Here is a 17,212-nt window from a genome sequence, read left to right on the forward strand (position 1 = left end):
AGGAGCTTAATCTCAAGCATCAACCTATAGATTTCAGTGAAAGTGTTAAAAATAAGAAGTCTTGTTAAGGTACTCTAATAAATTAGCATAAAATATAGTTAATGTGTCTAACTTTAGCTGCCCATGCCTGAACATACTGGCCTTCATTTGTGTTCTCAACTCTGCATCTTATTGACTGTCACCTCAAGGGATTTAACTTTCATGTTTCCCAGTATGTAAAATGAAAATAATGCATACCTATCTCCAGAAGTTTACTGGGACATTACTAATGGATGTTTTACAAATCCTCAGATTTCTGGTAGTGTGGTATAAAAGGCTTTCTTATAATTGAAAAAGGGCCCTAAGAGTTCAAAGTATCACAATGAGATTACCCAATACTTAGCAAAGAAAACTAAACTCTCATGACAGATTAGCCTGTACAGAGCTATGGTTAAACTATTTCCAGTGCCCAGTGCAGGAATGTTTAAAGATGTAAGCAGACAAGAAAATGTTTACAGAAAAGAAAATGACAAGAGAGATATGCTGCAGTCCTAAATATGTGAAGCTACTGGATGAGTATGGGGAGAGTACCGGCCTTGTGCTTGCCTTTTTAAGACGCTTTCTGAAGAAGTACACAACTTTCGAACTGCTCAAGGATTAGCACTGGCCATAGAATGCTCCTGTGACAACAGGAATCCCTTCTCCTCTTAAAATTGAGTTGGTTTATCACATTTAGTAATGATTACAAACAATTTATAACACAAATTTCTCAGAATGACACTGGGATAATAAATGTTTCCAATAACAGCAGGGCCGGAAAACAATAAGCCTTTGCCAATAATCAATCTACAGAACTAGCTTTGCCTACACTAGCTGTTAAGCAGAAAGAATAAAAATGACTTTATAAATCAGAATGGAGATGGTGAATGGAGTAGCAGTTCTGAACCTCTTTGTCTTTTCCACTCAGCCTCTAAAGATCACTACAGCTTTGTGGCAAAATGGATTTCCTACAGATATTTAAAATGGATAGAGTTGATCTTGCCTATTTTTCCTCATTTAACAACACTGTTTCCTCCTGACCCCCTTTTCATGGCACAAACAAATTTATGGCTTTGAAGAAGTGAAATCCATTAGCAAGTAAATGAAAAGTGCAGTATATGTGTTGATGCAGTTTGCCTGCCAGAACAGTGCAGAAAAATTAATGTCAGAAAGAAAACTGGAAACAATAAATATGGATTTAGTCTGCATGCAGAATTAAACATGGGCAGATGATTTAAAAATAGCTGCAGAAATCTCTTCCTCTTGTCCTCAACTTCCATACACTGAAATAACTATTTGACAAAAAGTAAATGTAATCTCCTTTATAGAGTAGGAATGATCAGATGTCATGGTGATTTTTTTACTCCTACCTTATGGGTAAAGTGGACGTTGTCTATAATAAAAAAAACCCCAAAAATGTGTAATAACAGAAAACCTTGCCTCATTCACTTCTCCCTTGTGCTGTTTCAAATCAGGAGGAACTCCACAGTATTATTACACAGGATGAAGTTACACATTATGTGTAGCCCATACTAACTCTGTGCAACATTAAACTTTGTTAAAATTAAAACAAGCTGTGAGAATTTGCGTGTTATGGATTAATACCGCTTCTTGCCTGACAGCTCTGACTTGACACTAGAGGGCTAGTGAGCAGGGACATGGCTTGAACTCCCTGCTCTTGATGGGGGCAGAGAGGATGGAGGAGATGGGAGTAGGGCATCCTGGGATGCTTTGGGATTGCAACTTGCTTGTTTTACTTCCATGGAGCAGACTGAAGTTACCCTAATACAAGAAAGATAGCATGGCCTAAGATTAACCCTCACCTGAAGTGGCATAATTTAGAAGCTGTAACATGTGGACACTTGTGTTTTAAGTACCCTTAGTATGGTCTAAGTGTAACACACAACTTCATCCACAGATGTATAACTGATACAAGCAAAATTTCAACTCAGTTCCAAGATCTTGGAAGTAGCCCAGAAGAGGTCTTGTGAAGAACAGAAATGTCACATAGAAACAAATCTTTAGCGTTAGAGCCTGGATTCACAGTTTGTCTGGTCATTTGCTGCTTGATATTGTCAGCACAGCATGATGAAAATGAGCCCCTCTTATAGTACCTGGGAGAATTCATCATCTATCCTTACTATAATCAAATAAGCTCTCAGACCTCTACCAAGGTCTTTCAACTTATTGACAGAAACAAAACTAGCTAAAAAGTGTATTAATTTATCCTTGGTCTCACCTGGCTTTTTCATTTACCATCTGCCAACCAGAAAAGCTAAGATTTTTAAATGCTGTTACAGGTATGGTTTAGGAGTCCTTTTCACCACACTGAGCTTGCTCATCTTTTTGTATGAAATACAACAATGGGTTAAATCTTTAAAGCTACTATTTTAGTAGCAATGTATTTACACAGAAAACTCAAATTTTGTCCTTTTTCAGTCTGTTATCTCTATGAGAAGCAAGTATTTTCATTTTAACAGAAACATAAATAAAATGAGGTAGTCAGCCTCTCTGCTTTTTAAAAAAAATAACACCAACTAGGAAGTATGTTTTGCAAGAAAAAGTGAAAAGAACAGTATGGAATGAAAAATGATTTTCAACTGGATGGTTAAAATAATTTAGCAAGCATCACATTGTGGGAGTTTTTTATTAGATTTTTCACAGTATGAGAGCTACTTACTGACTGGAGAAGAATCTAATTACTTTAGATAGCTGCTGGAAGCAGAAGGCTCTAGCACTGTAGGTACAAAAAACTTCACACAAAGTCAAAATGGTAGAGATAACCTCCTTTCCATTTTCACAAAACAGGGCAACAATTGACACTTTAACAAACAGTTTTATATAGCTATCCTGTGTGAAATCTAATCCTGAGGGGGAGGCATGGAGGATGGAAAGAAAAGCCAGTGAACTGCCACTTTCAGAACTTTGTGCTCAGTATTGAAGTAGGTGCATCTCATCTTCGTGATGTTTATGTTACTGAGTTTCCATGGAGTGGTACAATATGCTGGAATGTCACATACTGATAAATCAAGGATTTCATTTCTGGCTCTTAATTTCCACCAAAAACATTTACAATCAGCAGATAACCTCCCTCCCCAATAAAGTTACATATTTGGTGGATTCTGCAATATTTCAGTTGTATTTTATAATGGAGGTCAAATGTTACTTTGCTGATCCTTTTAGAGTATATTGGTGCAAGAGCCAGATAATATTGTAAAGAAGAGTCTAAACTACACATTTGGAACTGGACCCAAAGGAAATTCCAACACACATTCTAAGCCGTACACATATATATAACATAATGGGCAGAAAAGTGAGGGCAGTAGCAGCATAAAAGCAAACAAAGACAAGTGAATGACTGAGGGCCAAACTGAGGTCTCCAAAGCATAGTTGTGCAACTTACCCAGCATAGCCAGCTCCATGCCACCCATTTCCATTGGCTCCACACACACACTATGGTAGAGGAAGGTTAACAACATCTGGAGCCCTTTGCATTCCAGCAATTCTTGTCCAGTGAGGGCTAATATTTAATTCCAGAATAACTTAGAGAAGGTATGGATGACTTAAACCAAATTCTGTCACTACTACTACATACTACTTTTTTACACAACTCATAGTTAATTTGTGGAAATCATTACCACAGGAGGTAGTAGAGGTTGATAGCATAGTCAGGTTCAAAAAGGAAGTAGACAAATTCATGGATGATAGATCTATTAATAGCTGTTGAACAGAACTGTTGTACATACTTTCTCAGGCATCTCTAGGCCAATGAGGGTGGATGCCAAGGGAGGGTAATGAATAGGTGACAGAACACTCTAGATGTATCCGGTTCAATGCTCTCCATCTATAAAATCCACTTCTGCCACTGCTGGAGATAGGACACTGAGCTAGGTAGACCACCAGCCTGATCTGCCTCAGTATGGCACTTCTTGGGCACATTTACACATGCTATTACCGGCCATGGATAAACTACAGAGCTTATTGCTAAGCAGTTTATTGCTCCCAGACATGCCATTTGAACATGTGTCAGGGAGCAATAAGCTCTGAAGTTTATTCATATGCAGCATGTTGAGCTGGGTCAGAGCAGTCCCAGCTGCTGGGGGGCCCATGGGTCAGCGTGCAAGCCCAGGGCTGCTCCCCACAGTTCAATGTGCAGTGGAGGGGTTGGCTGGGGCACAAGGGAGTTTCAGTGTGTGGTTAGCCAGCCTCTCCACTGAAGCACCCTTATGCCCCAGCCAACCCCTCCGCACATGCACTGTTGCAGTTTCTTATGCTCCAGCAGGATAGTACTTGTAACTACAAGTACTGTCCTGCTGCATAGAAAATGTTTACTTCAGCCTAAGAGGGGCATATGTGTAGGCACCAACAGTGGTGATGTCTAGGGAGTACACGGGGGTGCATGCGCAGCCTCTGAGAGTGCGGGTGTACTCCCTGTCAGGCCGCGCTTCCCACACAAGCAACAGGCAGGGGAGGCAGGCGGGAGTGCCAGTGCTCCCCCTGAGTGCCAGCCAGGGAGTGTGAGCACTGGATGTAGGCTGCAGCTGCTCCTGGGAGCGCTGCTGCCCCTTCCGGGAGTGCTGCTCACTACTTGGTAAGCTTTGCTGTATGGGACCCCTCCCCAGTCAGCGAGATTGGCTGCATGGGGGCCTCCCCCCGCAGTTGGAGCAATTGGCTGTGGGGGAATCCTCGCCCCCTGGTCGCTGACTGGTTGCTGGAGGAGGGCACATGACCCCCCTGACTAAGACAGCACCAGTCGCCCATGGACACCAAGACATTTACTGTTCTGATAATTAGTCATCTGCACAGTATACATCTTGTATAGATGCACCCCTTATGTTCTTATTTTTTTTTATATGTTATATATATTGTATCACTAATTTGAATTGCCACGATTTTTAGGCAAACCAATACAGTATGTGTTATTTGGATAGCCATAAGAAGCAGTTCTTTTGGGCTAGGACTGCAACAAGATGCTATTTGCATCACAATTACAATTGTCGGAAACCCTTGTAAAGTTAATTACAATATTAATGGTAATGATTAACATCAATTCACAGAAGTTTATATTGGCTTCATCATATTTGAACAAAACTGTTTCAGGGCAAGGTTTTTTTTTTTTGTTTGTTTTTTTGTTTTTTGTTTTTTTTTGCCTAAGCTGTTCTTGCCATCCAACTGTCCTCACCATCCACCAAATATTGGGTCCCCATTAATAGACCATCATGCTTCATTTTGTGCCATATCTATCGCTAGTTATTAGCATGCTTAAACAGCCAAAAGGGCAGCCTTCCTTATGTTCTTTGTTTTCCTAGCTTTACAAGCACAACAGCTTTTGGAGAGGAATTGCTTTCCACATACTTATACCGCCACCTGGTGTTCATATTATGAAAATATAAATATTTTCATATGCTAAAAAATTAGCAGAAGATGATGGGGAAGGAAACATTTTAAGAAAGGGCAAGAATTGTTCAGATTGTTAAAAGCTCAAGAAAAGGTCTGAAAATTAAGCATAAGGCAGGGTGAGGAGCAAGTTATTTCTCATGTCACCTTAAACAAGCTTTAAGAGATTCATCTGCAGCTAATTTCTCTTATGTAAATAGCACAAATGTCATCTATAGAGGGAATTTTACCAACTGTTTGCTCAGCTGAAGCTGAAATATAAGTGCTAAGGATGCAGTTTCTGTGCCAACAGAACTTATTGTGTTCTAATGTAGGCCTACACACATACAACTTGGGCTTGTACACATTCAAGAAAAAAAATCATAGGTGAGGCTACAAAAATCATGAGATTGTTTTGAAAAAGCCAATTTAAAAACACATTTGGGATATTTTTATCATGTTTTTATGTGTGGTCTATTAGCATTCAAATTTTTCAAAATTCTTTCTGCAACTAGGAGGTTAATAAAACTTACTTTTAAAAAAGGAAGTGGAGGGTTTCCTGTAATCTCATGATTCCAGCAGCTATATCATTAATCAAATTGTGAAGTGAGCAGTGTGGCTTACATGTACCTTGTGACTAATACACCTGTTCTTTCTCCTTCCCTTATCTTAAAGCAGAAATTATTTTTAGATCTTAAAGGCATGCCCCATTTTATTTCTATTACTGGTTTTTAAGGTTATCTAAATCTTCCTGTCTTATATTGACAATGATTCCCAAATGTATGTCACCAGCAAATTTAATGAATATATTGTGTCATTTTCTTTAAAAACATTAATTAGGTTTGCCCCCAAGACCAATTCCTGAGGATACCCACTACTAATCAAAGTAATCAAAACTAGTAAAAGAATTTTTCTTTCATAACACATTGCTCCCTTTTAGTCAGTTTCCTATTTACCTTACAATTCTTATATAATTCCCATTTCCTCCACCTCAACTAACATTTGCCTAATTGGCACTGTAATAAGTACTTTAAAAGTACTTTATTGAAATATACATCAATCGGATACATAAAAGTTTTTTATAAAATATCCTATTTTCTAGATAAGAAAGATATTAGGCTAGTTTTTAGTTAATGGTACATTTTAAACCATTTTTGTATTTACCTCCAGGTCTCTTTCTTTCTTACTCTGAGGTTGCCTTTCTTAAAGATAGACATTTGGCTTACTATTCTTCTACTGTGCAGTATAATACATTCCAGATGTCATTGATATTAAAAAGCCTTGCTATCAATCTTGTGCCTGCAATTCTCTCAGCAGGCTGGGCCCTACTAAATCAAATATATTAAGATGTTGAATTATGATTTACATGTAGAGATTTCCATTCCGATATACTCTCTTCCATTAACCATATATGACTATGCCTTTGATCCGAGGTTCAGTATCATTCTCCCTATTCAAAATAGAGAAAAAGTATTAATTTTTGGACCAGATGTAGCTTTTCTTCCATCCCTATCATCACTGTGTTGTTTTGACACTTTTGTTTTCCCTTGTTCTCTAATTATATATTGTCCATAAACATATCTATATATTAGCTTAGGTACTATTACTGAGCTTGACTTTTGGCAATCTCAAATTAACCCTATACCCCCTGACCTGTAAGACAGATTTCTCAGCTGATCAATCATTTTTATCATTTCTTGTAGATATTACCCATATCTAAAACATGTCTCTGGCATGTCTAGAGAAGAATGCTCCTAAGCAGGCTTCACTCACCTAATCCTATTTGCACATGCCAAAACCAGAAATGAAATGCTGAACCAGCTTCAGAATGCCTACAACTACTCTTGAGACCTCTACCTTCAATGTGCTTTGTCACATTTCTGAAATTGAGGAGTGGGTAGGCAAGATTTGCTCAGGAATGTCTTCCATGGACATGCCTTGGATGCCACGTAGACAACCAAAAAAAGAATACGGTAAAGATGGTTTCAAGTCAAACAAGAAGTCTACTCAGTACAAGAGTCTGTAAGAAAATGGTTCATTTTGGTTTCATGAATTCAGGGCTTACTCTGTTTTATTTTAATTTGTGAAAAATTCAAACTAAAAAAATAACACATCAGTTACAAATGTTGAAATAATGTATCCCAACTGTTTAGCATTGTTTCACAAAATAGTTCAACAAATTCAAATTTTAAGTCACAAAGTATTTTAATCCACCTGAACATATATATTTTTAGGGATGTCAGTTAATCGCAGTTAAGTTACATGATTAATGCAAAAACAAATTAATGTGTTAATTTTTTTATCAAGTTAATCGTGTACATCATTTGACCAGTGGAGTAGAACAGCTCTGGACCAGCCAGAACCCACACAAAAAGCCCCAAACCCAGCCCACCCCGCACCTGCTCTAGACTCACCTGCTCACTCTGAGCAGTGGCAGCAGCTGGGCAGAAGCTGCTACTTGGCACAGGGAAAAGCTGCCCCTCCCCTAACCGTTGCTGGGCCATTCTTGCTGCAGCTGCCCAGAGCCCACACCCAGGCTGCCCTACAGCTCCTCTCTGCTCTCTCCAGGCCATCCATCAGGGCGGTGGTGACAGTGTGGAGTAGCTGCAAGGCAGCCCGGGCACAGGCTCCAGGAAGAAGGGGCCAGCAACAGTGAGGGAAAGGGGCCATTTTTCCTCTGTGCTGAGCAGCAGTTTCTGGCGGGCCACTGCCACTGCTCAGTGTGGGCACGCAAGTCTGGAGCAGGCGTGGGGCAAGATGTTCACACAGGTTCTGGCTGGTCTACTTTGGCCAGAAGAGTCTGGAGTGGGTGCAAGGCAGGCTGGGGTCAGAGCTGGGGCTATGTGCTGTTGGTGGTGGTGGGGAGGAGCCCAGCATGCACAGGCTCTGGGTTGTTGGATGGAGGGTTGGTGATTATTGTTTAACTATCCGATTAGCATTGCGGTTAATTGCAACTATTTTTTAAATGTCATAATTAATTGTAATTAATTTTTTTAATAATTTGTCAGCCCTAACATTTCTAATTAAAATAAAATTCTGAAAAAGTGGCCTCCAACCCTAGATGTATAGTAACAAAATCATTAATAAAAACACTGACATGAAGCTGGGACCCAGACTTCACATAATGCATGGTGTCTCCAAGTGACTACCACTTCTTTCATATAGAGAAATGCAAGCCTAACTTCTTAATTCAGAGATTTGAACATAGGTGTCCCACCTTTCAGGTCGCTATCCTTCTAAGTGGGCTATATTGCATTCTCTGTAGGATCTTTCTTAGGCTCACACATTGAAGCTTTTGTATGCTGCATAAAATATTTAACAGGGACTAGAACTCAGGAACACATTTCCCAAACTGGTGTCTTAAGTAGAGGTTCATTGGATATTACAGATGTGCTACAGTCCCTATTACTTCTTTCTTTCTTTCTCTCAATTTTTGAGAATAGCCTCTAACTCTCTCCCTCTCTCTAATTTGCCTAAAATTATTAGCTGTATTCAGTACAAAATCTGTGCAAAGTTTCACATTTTCAATGAATAAACTATTTGTTCCTCTCTCCCTCCACCCCCAAAATCATCTAGGCTAAGTACAGATCATCAAAAAGCCCGTGGCTGAATTGATTCAGTCTTTGCAGGTTAGTCTAAACTACAAAGATCAAACCAATAAGCAAATGACCAGGCATTCACTTTTCATTCAGGAAATGCAGGCACATGCCTACAGTGGCTCAAGCCAGAAGCTGGGGGTGCTACAGCACAGCTCTCTGACATGCAGCCAGCATGAACAATGTGTTCATGTCCTCTTTCTGCTGCTCCTGAGGTCTCTGGGATTGGCAGTCCACAATCACAGTAGCAGGACTCTGTAGGGTTGCTCATCACTTCTTCTTCATGCAAGGTGCCTCTGGGATTTGTAGTCCACAGTCACAGCCAGCACTAAGCAAGCATGGCAGGACTGCTCCATACTGGGGGGAAGTGAAGTTTAACCCCCCTCCTTGGCCCCAGACCCCAGGTCCCAGCCAGGGTTTGCCTGGTGGGGCCCAGTGAGCCAGCTAGTGAGGCCCTTGAGCCATCCCTCACTGTTGCAATTAGGGAGCAGAGGGGTGGGGCAAGCCTTGCTCTGTGGAGCAGATAGCCCAGCCCAGCTCAGGGCTGCAAAATCCTGGGATGCTGGGGTACTCTGATTTAACTTGAACCAGGAAGGGTCTGGGATAGAAGTTTCATAAACCAGTTTGACCTTAATCAGTTATGTCTGATACTACATTCAACCAGGTTTATCTTAAACCAGTTCCAGCCATTTTGAAAGTGGTTTATGTGAACTGAGCTTCTGGTCTGTTACATGTTTAAACCAATTTCTGGTCACTAAAACCAGTTTAGGTGTAAACTGTCCCTAGCCCTAAACTCCCACAAGATATCCATTCTAATCCAAGGCGTTGCCTCTTCCTTGTTATCAATTTCTGGTTGAAATATTGAAATGTAAAAGCAATTTTATGACATTATTACAAATAAATATTTACATCTTATTAATAATACTTGGGCTCTGATACACAAGACTGGAACGGTCACATTAGTCACAGTATACCAGTAAAATGTTTACACCATAACATGTATTCAGTTTCTGGTGCATGCTTTCCTGAAATAAATCTTTTTAAGAGAATTTAAAAATATTTAATGGAAGTATCTTTCATAGATTCATAGAAGTAGGGTTGGAAGGGACCTTGTAGATTATCAAGTCCAACCCCCTGCCCTGCGCAGGAGAGAAAACTGAGCTCAAATGACCCTAGCCAGGTAGATGTCAAGTCTCCTCTTAAAGACCCCCAGGGTAGGAGCCAGCACCACTTCCCTTGGAAGTTGGTTCCAGATCCTAGCTGCCCTGACTGTGAAGTAGTGCCTTAGGATGTCTAGTCTAAACCTACTCTCTAACAATTTGTGGCCATTATTCCTTGTTGCCCCGGGGGACGCTAGGGGGAATAGGGTCTCTCCCAAACCCTGCTGGTCCCCCCTAGTGAGTTTAGAGATGGCCACCAGGTCCCCCCTCAGCCTTCTATTGTGAAGGCTGAACAGGTTAAGGTCCCGTAGCCTCTCTTCATAGGGTCTGCCCTGCTGTCCCCGGATCATGCGGGTGGCCCTCCTGAAGTGCAGCGCCCAGAACTGAACACAGTACTCCAGCTGCAGCCTGACCAGTGTCACATAGAGGGGGAGGATCACCTCCTTGGCCCTGCTTGAGATGCATCTGTGGATGCACGACAAGGTACGGTTAGCCCTACTGACTGTGTTCTCGCATTGTCGGACCATGTTCATCTTGGAGTCAATAATGACTCCAAGATCTCTTTCTGTCACCATGTCTCAAGAAGGGAGTTTCCCAGCTTATAAATGTTCTGCTGGTTCCTACTGCCTAAGTGCAGCACCCTGCACTTGTCAGTATTGAAATCCATCCTATCTTCATTAGCCCACCCCTGTAACCTGTCTAGGTTCTGCTGTAATCTGTCCTTCCCTACTAGCATGCCCACCTCACCCCAAATCTTGGTATCATCTGCAAATTTAAACAGGCTGCTTTTTACCCCATCATCCAAGTCACTAGTAAAGAAATTGAACAGTGCAGGCCCAAGGACCAAGCCCTGGGGGACTCCACTGCCCACTTCCCTTCAAGTCAAAAAAGACCTGTCCACCACTACCCTCTGAATACGACCCTTCAACCCATTTGCAATTCATCTGACTGTGTAGGCATCAATGCCACAGTCACCTAGCTTTTTAATGAAAATGGGGTGGGAGACGGTATCAAAGGCCTTGCTGAAGGCCAGAAAAACTACATCCACCGCAATACCTGCGTCCAATGCTTTTGTGACCTGATCATAGAAGGCAATCAGGTTGGTCTGACAGGACCTGCCCCTAATGAAACCGTGCTGGTTGCCCTTGAGCATCATCCCTGCTACTGGCCCATCACAGTTGTGCTCCTTGATGATCTTCTCAAAGAGTTTCCCTAGGATTGAAGTAAGACTAATGGGCCTATAGTTGCCCAGGTCCTCCCTCTTCCCTTTTTTGAAGATGGGGACCATGTTGGCTTTCTTCCAGTCATCTGGCACCTGTCCAGAGCACCATGAGTGCTTGTAAAGCCATGCCAGAGGCCCCGCAATAACCCCTGCCAATTCCCTCAATGCCCTTTATATCCCTCTGCATGCAATGAAAAGTGATTTTATTGCCATGAGTTCAGCTTACTGGAGAAATTAAACATAAATTTAATAAACCTCCTTAAATTATTTCAATTAACTTTATTATAATATTTTTTGGATCTTACATCCATGTTCCCTACCAAAGTCACAACAGTATATAATTGCATAGTTGAAGGGGCCTCCAAGCTTTTCAATAAGCTAACAAACATAATTCAGGCATGCCTCTGTCTTATAGATTCCTATTGTATACCTCACTTCAGAGTGATTTTCAAGGGAAAATCCTGCACTTGGGCATAGTTTGACTGAAACATTTCCATGACATTGTTTTTCTTTAAAATCTGTTAAAAACAGTAAGTGTTTGAAGGCTGTTTATTGGCTTAGAATGTAGGATATCATCCTGGCAGATATTTAATATTGAGCAAGGTGCAGTGAGGCATTCTAAAATCCATAATAAATACCATGTACTATTTGGTTTTATACTCTACACTATCAATATGAATACACATATATGCTTTTTAAGTATCTATATGAATAAATAACTGGAGCTGGAATAGAACACTCAGTTTTCAACATAAGTTCTAGCAGCTTAATAGCTTTTATGAATTGTATAATGAAATCAATACACATTTGTATCCTAATATGCTGTTGAAAGTTGTTTACTTTTCAGTGAGTCTACAAAGAACCTGCTTTTTATTGGAGAGCAATGAAATGAAAGGTTGAAGTAAAAATGAACCTGGAACATCTCAGCATAGGGGAATAACTGGGCCATTTAGAATCTCTACTTTCAGAGAGACATGAGATTTACTTATAAAATAAAAAAACAAGGTTTTGGGCACATGGTTGTGGCCAGTACTATGAAAGTTCATATTGAGGACTTCATAAAACAATCAATCTGTTTGGACAAATTCCTAGAGCAGATAAACATATGTCAATGTAAAAAGCCACTCACAGAATAGGTATCATACATAAGAAATAAAGAATACACAATTAAACATAATCAAATATCAAGTAATATATCTAGGAGCAAAGAATGTGAGCCAAATGTACAGTATAGAGCAGGAGCATACTTGGGTGGTTCTGTGAGTTGCGTGGCAGCACACAGGGAAGTGGCAGTAGCCTGGGTGCCAGTGGTGGCACAATGATCAGAAGAGCAGTGGCAGCAGCTCCTTTTTTACACCCCCAGAAGGTGGGTGACCAGGGCTTGTGGCCTGGTTATGTCTCCCCCCACCACCCCTCCCCCTTAGTTACTGTACTGGTATAGGACAAATTATCCTGATGAGCAGGTGCTCTGGAAAGGATTTACAAATCCTTCAGATTGAGATCCTTCTGCAACGTGCAGCCAGAATAGCAAATGTGGTCCTTGAATATATACATTTTGATTAGGCATAGGAAAGTAATATTATTGTATTTGGCACTGTCAAGATTGCTATTAGAATATAGTATCCTGTTCTAGTGTCCGCAGTTCAAGAAATACTTTGATTAATTGGAGGAGGTTCCAAGAAAAGCCATGAGAATGATTAAAGGATTGGAAAGAATTCCAGTGTAAGACTCAAGGAACTCAAGCCATTTTGCTTTATGAAGGGAGGTTAAGGGCTGACTTTTAGATGCTGATCAACCATTTACAACCATGGGGAATGAAACTGGGTAATAGAGAGCCCTCAGTGTAGCAGAACAAGGTATAACAAGATCCAATGGTTGGAAACTTGAAGCTACACAAAATTAGTCTAAAAGAACTTAATTACAGATTATATAAATGAGGATTAACTGCTGGCCTGTCCTACCCCGTACACAGATCTGGGGGCACATACCTCCCCCCCACCCCCCGCTTGCCCGGGAGTGCATGCAGTGGCAGGAGCTGCCTTGCCCCTCAACCTCACGCTTCCCCAAATGAGTAATTCACAGCTCCGTCCCATGCCCTGCCCCAGCTGGACAGTGCTTGTTGGTGCCCTTTTGCTTCAGTGCCCTGGCACTCACCCTGCTAACCCCCACCTCCTCCGCTACGGTACTGCCTAGAGAGACTGTAGAACCCTCATCCTAGGAAGTTTTTAAGAACAGATCAGATAAACATATGGATGAGATCATTTCGACAGGAATAATCTAAATAAGGGGCTGGACTAGATGAAATCTTGAGGTTGCCCTCCAGCCCTATTATTTTACAATGTGTACCAGGAGCTGTGGAATAAACCCACACTGATTAATCTGCTCTTCTTTTTCATCTCTGCCATATAGTATTGTGCCTACTCCAAACTCATATGGGTTTACAGTGAAATTTTCAATGTGAATTTTTCACAACAGCTTGATTTTTTAATCGTTGTCCAAATTTTCTAAAACTGACACTAGATGGTGCTTGAATATATCTTTTCTGATAAGAGTTCCAAGCCTTTTAAAAAATATACAGCCTGCTGCTGCATCAAGAGTAAAATAAAACTAGGATCTCAATCATTATTCTTTCTTCCTAGAAGGAAACAAACTCATAATAGAGCCATTTAAATATATGCAGCAGTCTATAATTAGATGACCTACTTCCTATATGTTTCACCCTGTGACTCTCAACAATTTTGAAGTTTGTAAGCTATATAATTTATATATAAATGTAACTTAATATTCATAAACAGTAAGAACATGGAAAAATGATTAAGTATTCCAGTGTCATTCATATTGGTTTTGCACACTGATATAAATTACACTGCAGCATACAAGATGAGCCTCTTTTCCGAGGTAACTCATACAGTAGGCTGATATTGCTGCATCTTCCCACTAGGTGGTGGTGAAGCAGGTTATAGTCTATCGGCTTTGAGGACACAGCTATCTTGGGATATCTGCAAACTGACATCACCTAAGCCAGTATAATTTACACAATTATAACATTACTCCACATTGTTTCAGGGGTAATTTTCTAGTGAACTGAGCCAAACTACCCTAGTTTAATGTTTTACATCATTATTGCACCAATATGAAAGTGTCATCTGTCCTAAGACTTCAAGTCAGATAGGACACAAATACCTAGATTATATTAACCCCCTTCCCCATGTCCCACCACACCAGGTAAATGGTGCTTTGTTATTTTCATTTGAAGGAAAGAAGAAATGGTAAGTGACTGAAACATAGCCAGTCAGGGAAGGTCGCCTGTGTGGTGAGGGCAGAATCCAGAAGCAATGGTCAGGATTGGAGAATTGGATTTGCTAACCCAAGTCGAGAACCAAAGTTAGGAATGTAGAGCCAGAGTCAGAAGCTGAAGTCAGAATTAGGTGAGGGGTTCCAGGCAGGCCAGGAGTACAGTACAGCAGTACTTTGCTTCCTGCTGTCTGCTCTGTTCTTATAAGGCTACATGTAGACAGGTAGCTCAATTCACAACTGAGCATTTTGTCACGCAACAAACCCCAGACTTTACAGGTTAACAAACCCATTGTCCCACATTAAGTACCTTTGAATTTTCTGAATTAACTTTGCCTCAGAACAGCAGTGCTCAACCGTTTTGCCATAAGCCAGGTGGGCAGTGCCCCAGTCTGTCCAAGAGCCAGATCTGGGGCATGGGGCAGACACAGCTGATCCTGATCTAGCTATGTGGGGAGGGAGGCAGAGGACATGGCCTGGCCATGATCCAGCTGTATGGGATGGAAGTGGCCATGGCCTGGTCCTGATCCAGCTGTGCAGGTCTTGGAAATTTGGCATCGGGGCGGGGTGGTAGTATTAATTGCCACTACTCCCTCACCACGAAATTTCTGGAGCCCTGCTGGTGAGATGCCTGCTCAGCAGGCTGAATTTGGCCTGCAGATTGGGAATTGAACACCCCTGCCTCAGTATAACCATGGTTAATTTGAGTTAATTGTTACTTAAATCTAGTCTGTAAATGGGTGTGCCACATCTGTTTTGATGCAAGTCATATCCCAACCTAACCAGCGCCACATTAAACTAGTTGCCTGTTTTTGCCTAAGTGCCTAAAGGATAAATCTTCCTATTCTCTGACTACCTTCAGCCTGGGCCTAAGGCTGAATCTTCTCCAGCTGAGTCTGGGCTCATTACAGAAACCATATGCAAGCAGGTCACTCATCCACCTTCTTTACCAAGACCAGTCCGCTTTTGGGGCATGTGTAGATGAAATAGGGGTCCTAAATTAAAGTGGCGAGTTTTAAAAATGCTGCTTCAATTTAGGGCTGATTAAACCCCTGTCTCGTGCACACACCCTGCTGACTTACCTGCTTCCTCAGTGGGGAAGGGAGGGCAAGCTGCCAGTGGGCAGAGTGGTCCCTGGGCTGTGGGGGGGGCTGGAGCTTCCCTCTGAAGCAGCTGTGGGCCCCCCCAGGCGGCACCCACCTATAGGCACCCAGCTCGGGTGGTCCCAGGGGGCACTGCAGCTGTGGAGGGAAGCACTGGGCCCCCACACAGCTCAGGCAGGCAGGCAGGCTCTGGGGGCAGAGCTGGTTTCCCACGCTGCTGTCAAGCTTCCTGCAGAGCCATGGACTGCACAGAGCCCAGTGCTTCACTCTGCAGCTGTAGGGACAGCAAACTAAAACTCCTCAAAGGACCTTAGTTTGCTGCACCCCAAGTCATTTAAGGTACATTACGCTGCTGAATTTCCTACAGCGGCTGGAATTAATGCACAATACACCGCCGAGGTGTGCAAACACTGACACCATTAAAGTGGTGCAAAAGTACTTAGCCTGCTTTCAAGTGTCGTGCAAACACACCTCGTTTCATCTACACATGGCCTGTATTTCCAGGCAGTTAACTTTTCATGGAGCAAACTTGTCCACACAGAAACAAAACAACCAATAAAACAAGCAAGTGTGCAAACAACAGCCTGACAGACAGACAGAAAAACCAAAACCTGCAATCTTTTCTCAGAGGCTAAGAGGGCAACCCAGGTTCAGTGATTCTCTTTCGGCACCACAGCCTTCCCTTCCCTCCTTTGCACTCTGCTCCTGGGGCTGTTAACCCTCTTTGTGGCTTCACCCCCATTTACTAATCATTACTTGCAGCTGGTTCCCAGCCTTCGGGCTAGGCAGCTGTGGTTCCAGTCCCCCTGAAGGCTGAACCTCCTTACACCATACTGTGGGGAAAAAATACTAGATAATTGGTGTCAAAGCTTAATTTCTTTGTAATACATGTTTTTCTTCCAGAAAATCCTCGTGGTTGTGTGCATATAATTTTAAATGAAATGTTCTCTTTGCAGCAAAGGAATATACCCACTTGGTCAGGAAAATATTTAATATTCAAATAAATGCAATAGAAAATTTAACCTACTGTATACACATATCCCACTAGATGGAGTTAAACACAATGTGAGTCTGATCTAAAAATATCAAAAGGAACAGGAAATTCCATATGTGAATATGGTACAGAGATCTGCAAGAAAGAACTGCTAATAAGTAGAAGCAGGAATATGTTGTTAAACAAACATGAGAGAGGATGATATATTAGCACCGTATCCATCAGTTTTGTGCTCTCTTTCGGTAACAATATATTGAATACATCCTGAAAACCATTCTGGATTCTGCAGAACTTCTCACATGTATCAAAATTACAAAACAGATATATAGTCAACAGGGATAAACTGTCTGTGACCATTATGAAAATAGTAGTTGTCTGATTTTAACACTCTTGCTTAGGCTGAATAGCATCTTTTTAATCAAGAAGTCCAACTGCTTGCATAATAAGGT

General features: G+C 41.5%; 1 long non-coding RNA gene across 1 annotated transcript in view; it reads right to left on the minus strand.

The window, feature by feature from the left end:
- The window catches only part of LOC132251417 (uncharacterized), a 54,959-nt gene extending 38,492 nt beyond the window's left edge, over positions 1 to 16,467 (minus strand). The window contains exon 1 of the long non-coding RNA XR_009463445.1: positions 16,381 to 16,467. This is a non-coding gene — a long non-coding RNA (uncharacterized LOC132251417). The remainder of the gene's footprint in view (positions 1 to 16,380) is intronic.
- Between the last annotated feature and the right edge of the window lie 745 nt (positions 16,468 to 17,212).

Source organism: Alligator mississippiensis, chromosome 7 (genome assembly GCF_030867095.1).
Source record: "Alligator mississippiensis isolate rAllMis1 chromosome 7, rAllMis1, whole genome shotgun sequence".
In the NCBI taxonomy this organism is placed as follows: Eukaryota; Metazoa; Chordata; order Crocodylia; family Alligatoridae; genus Alligator; species Alligator mississippiensis.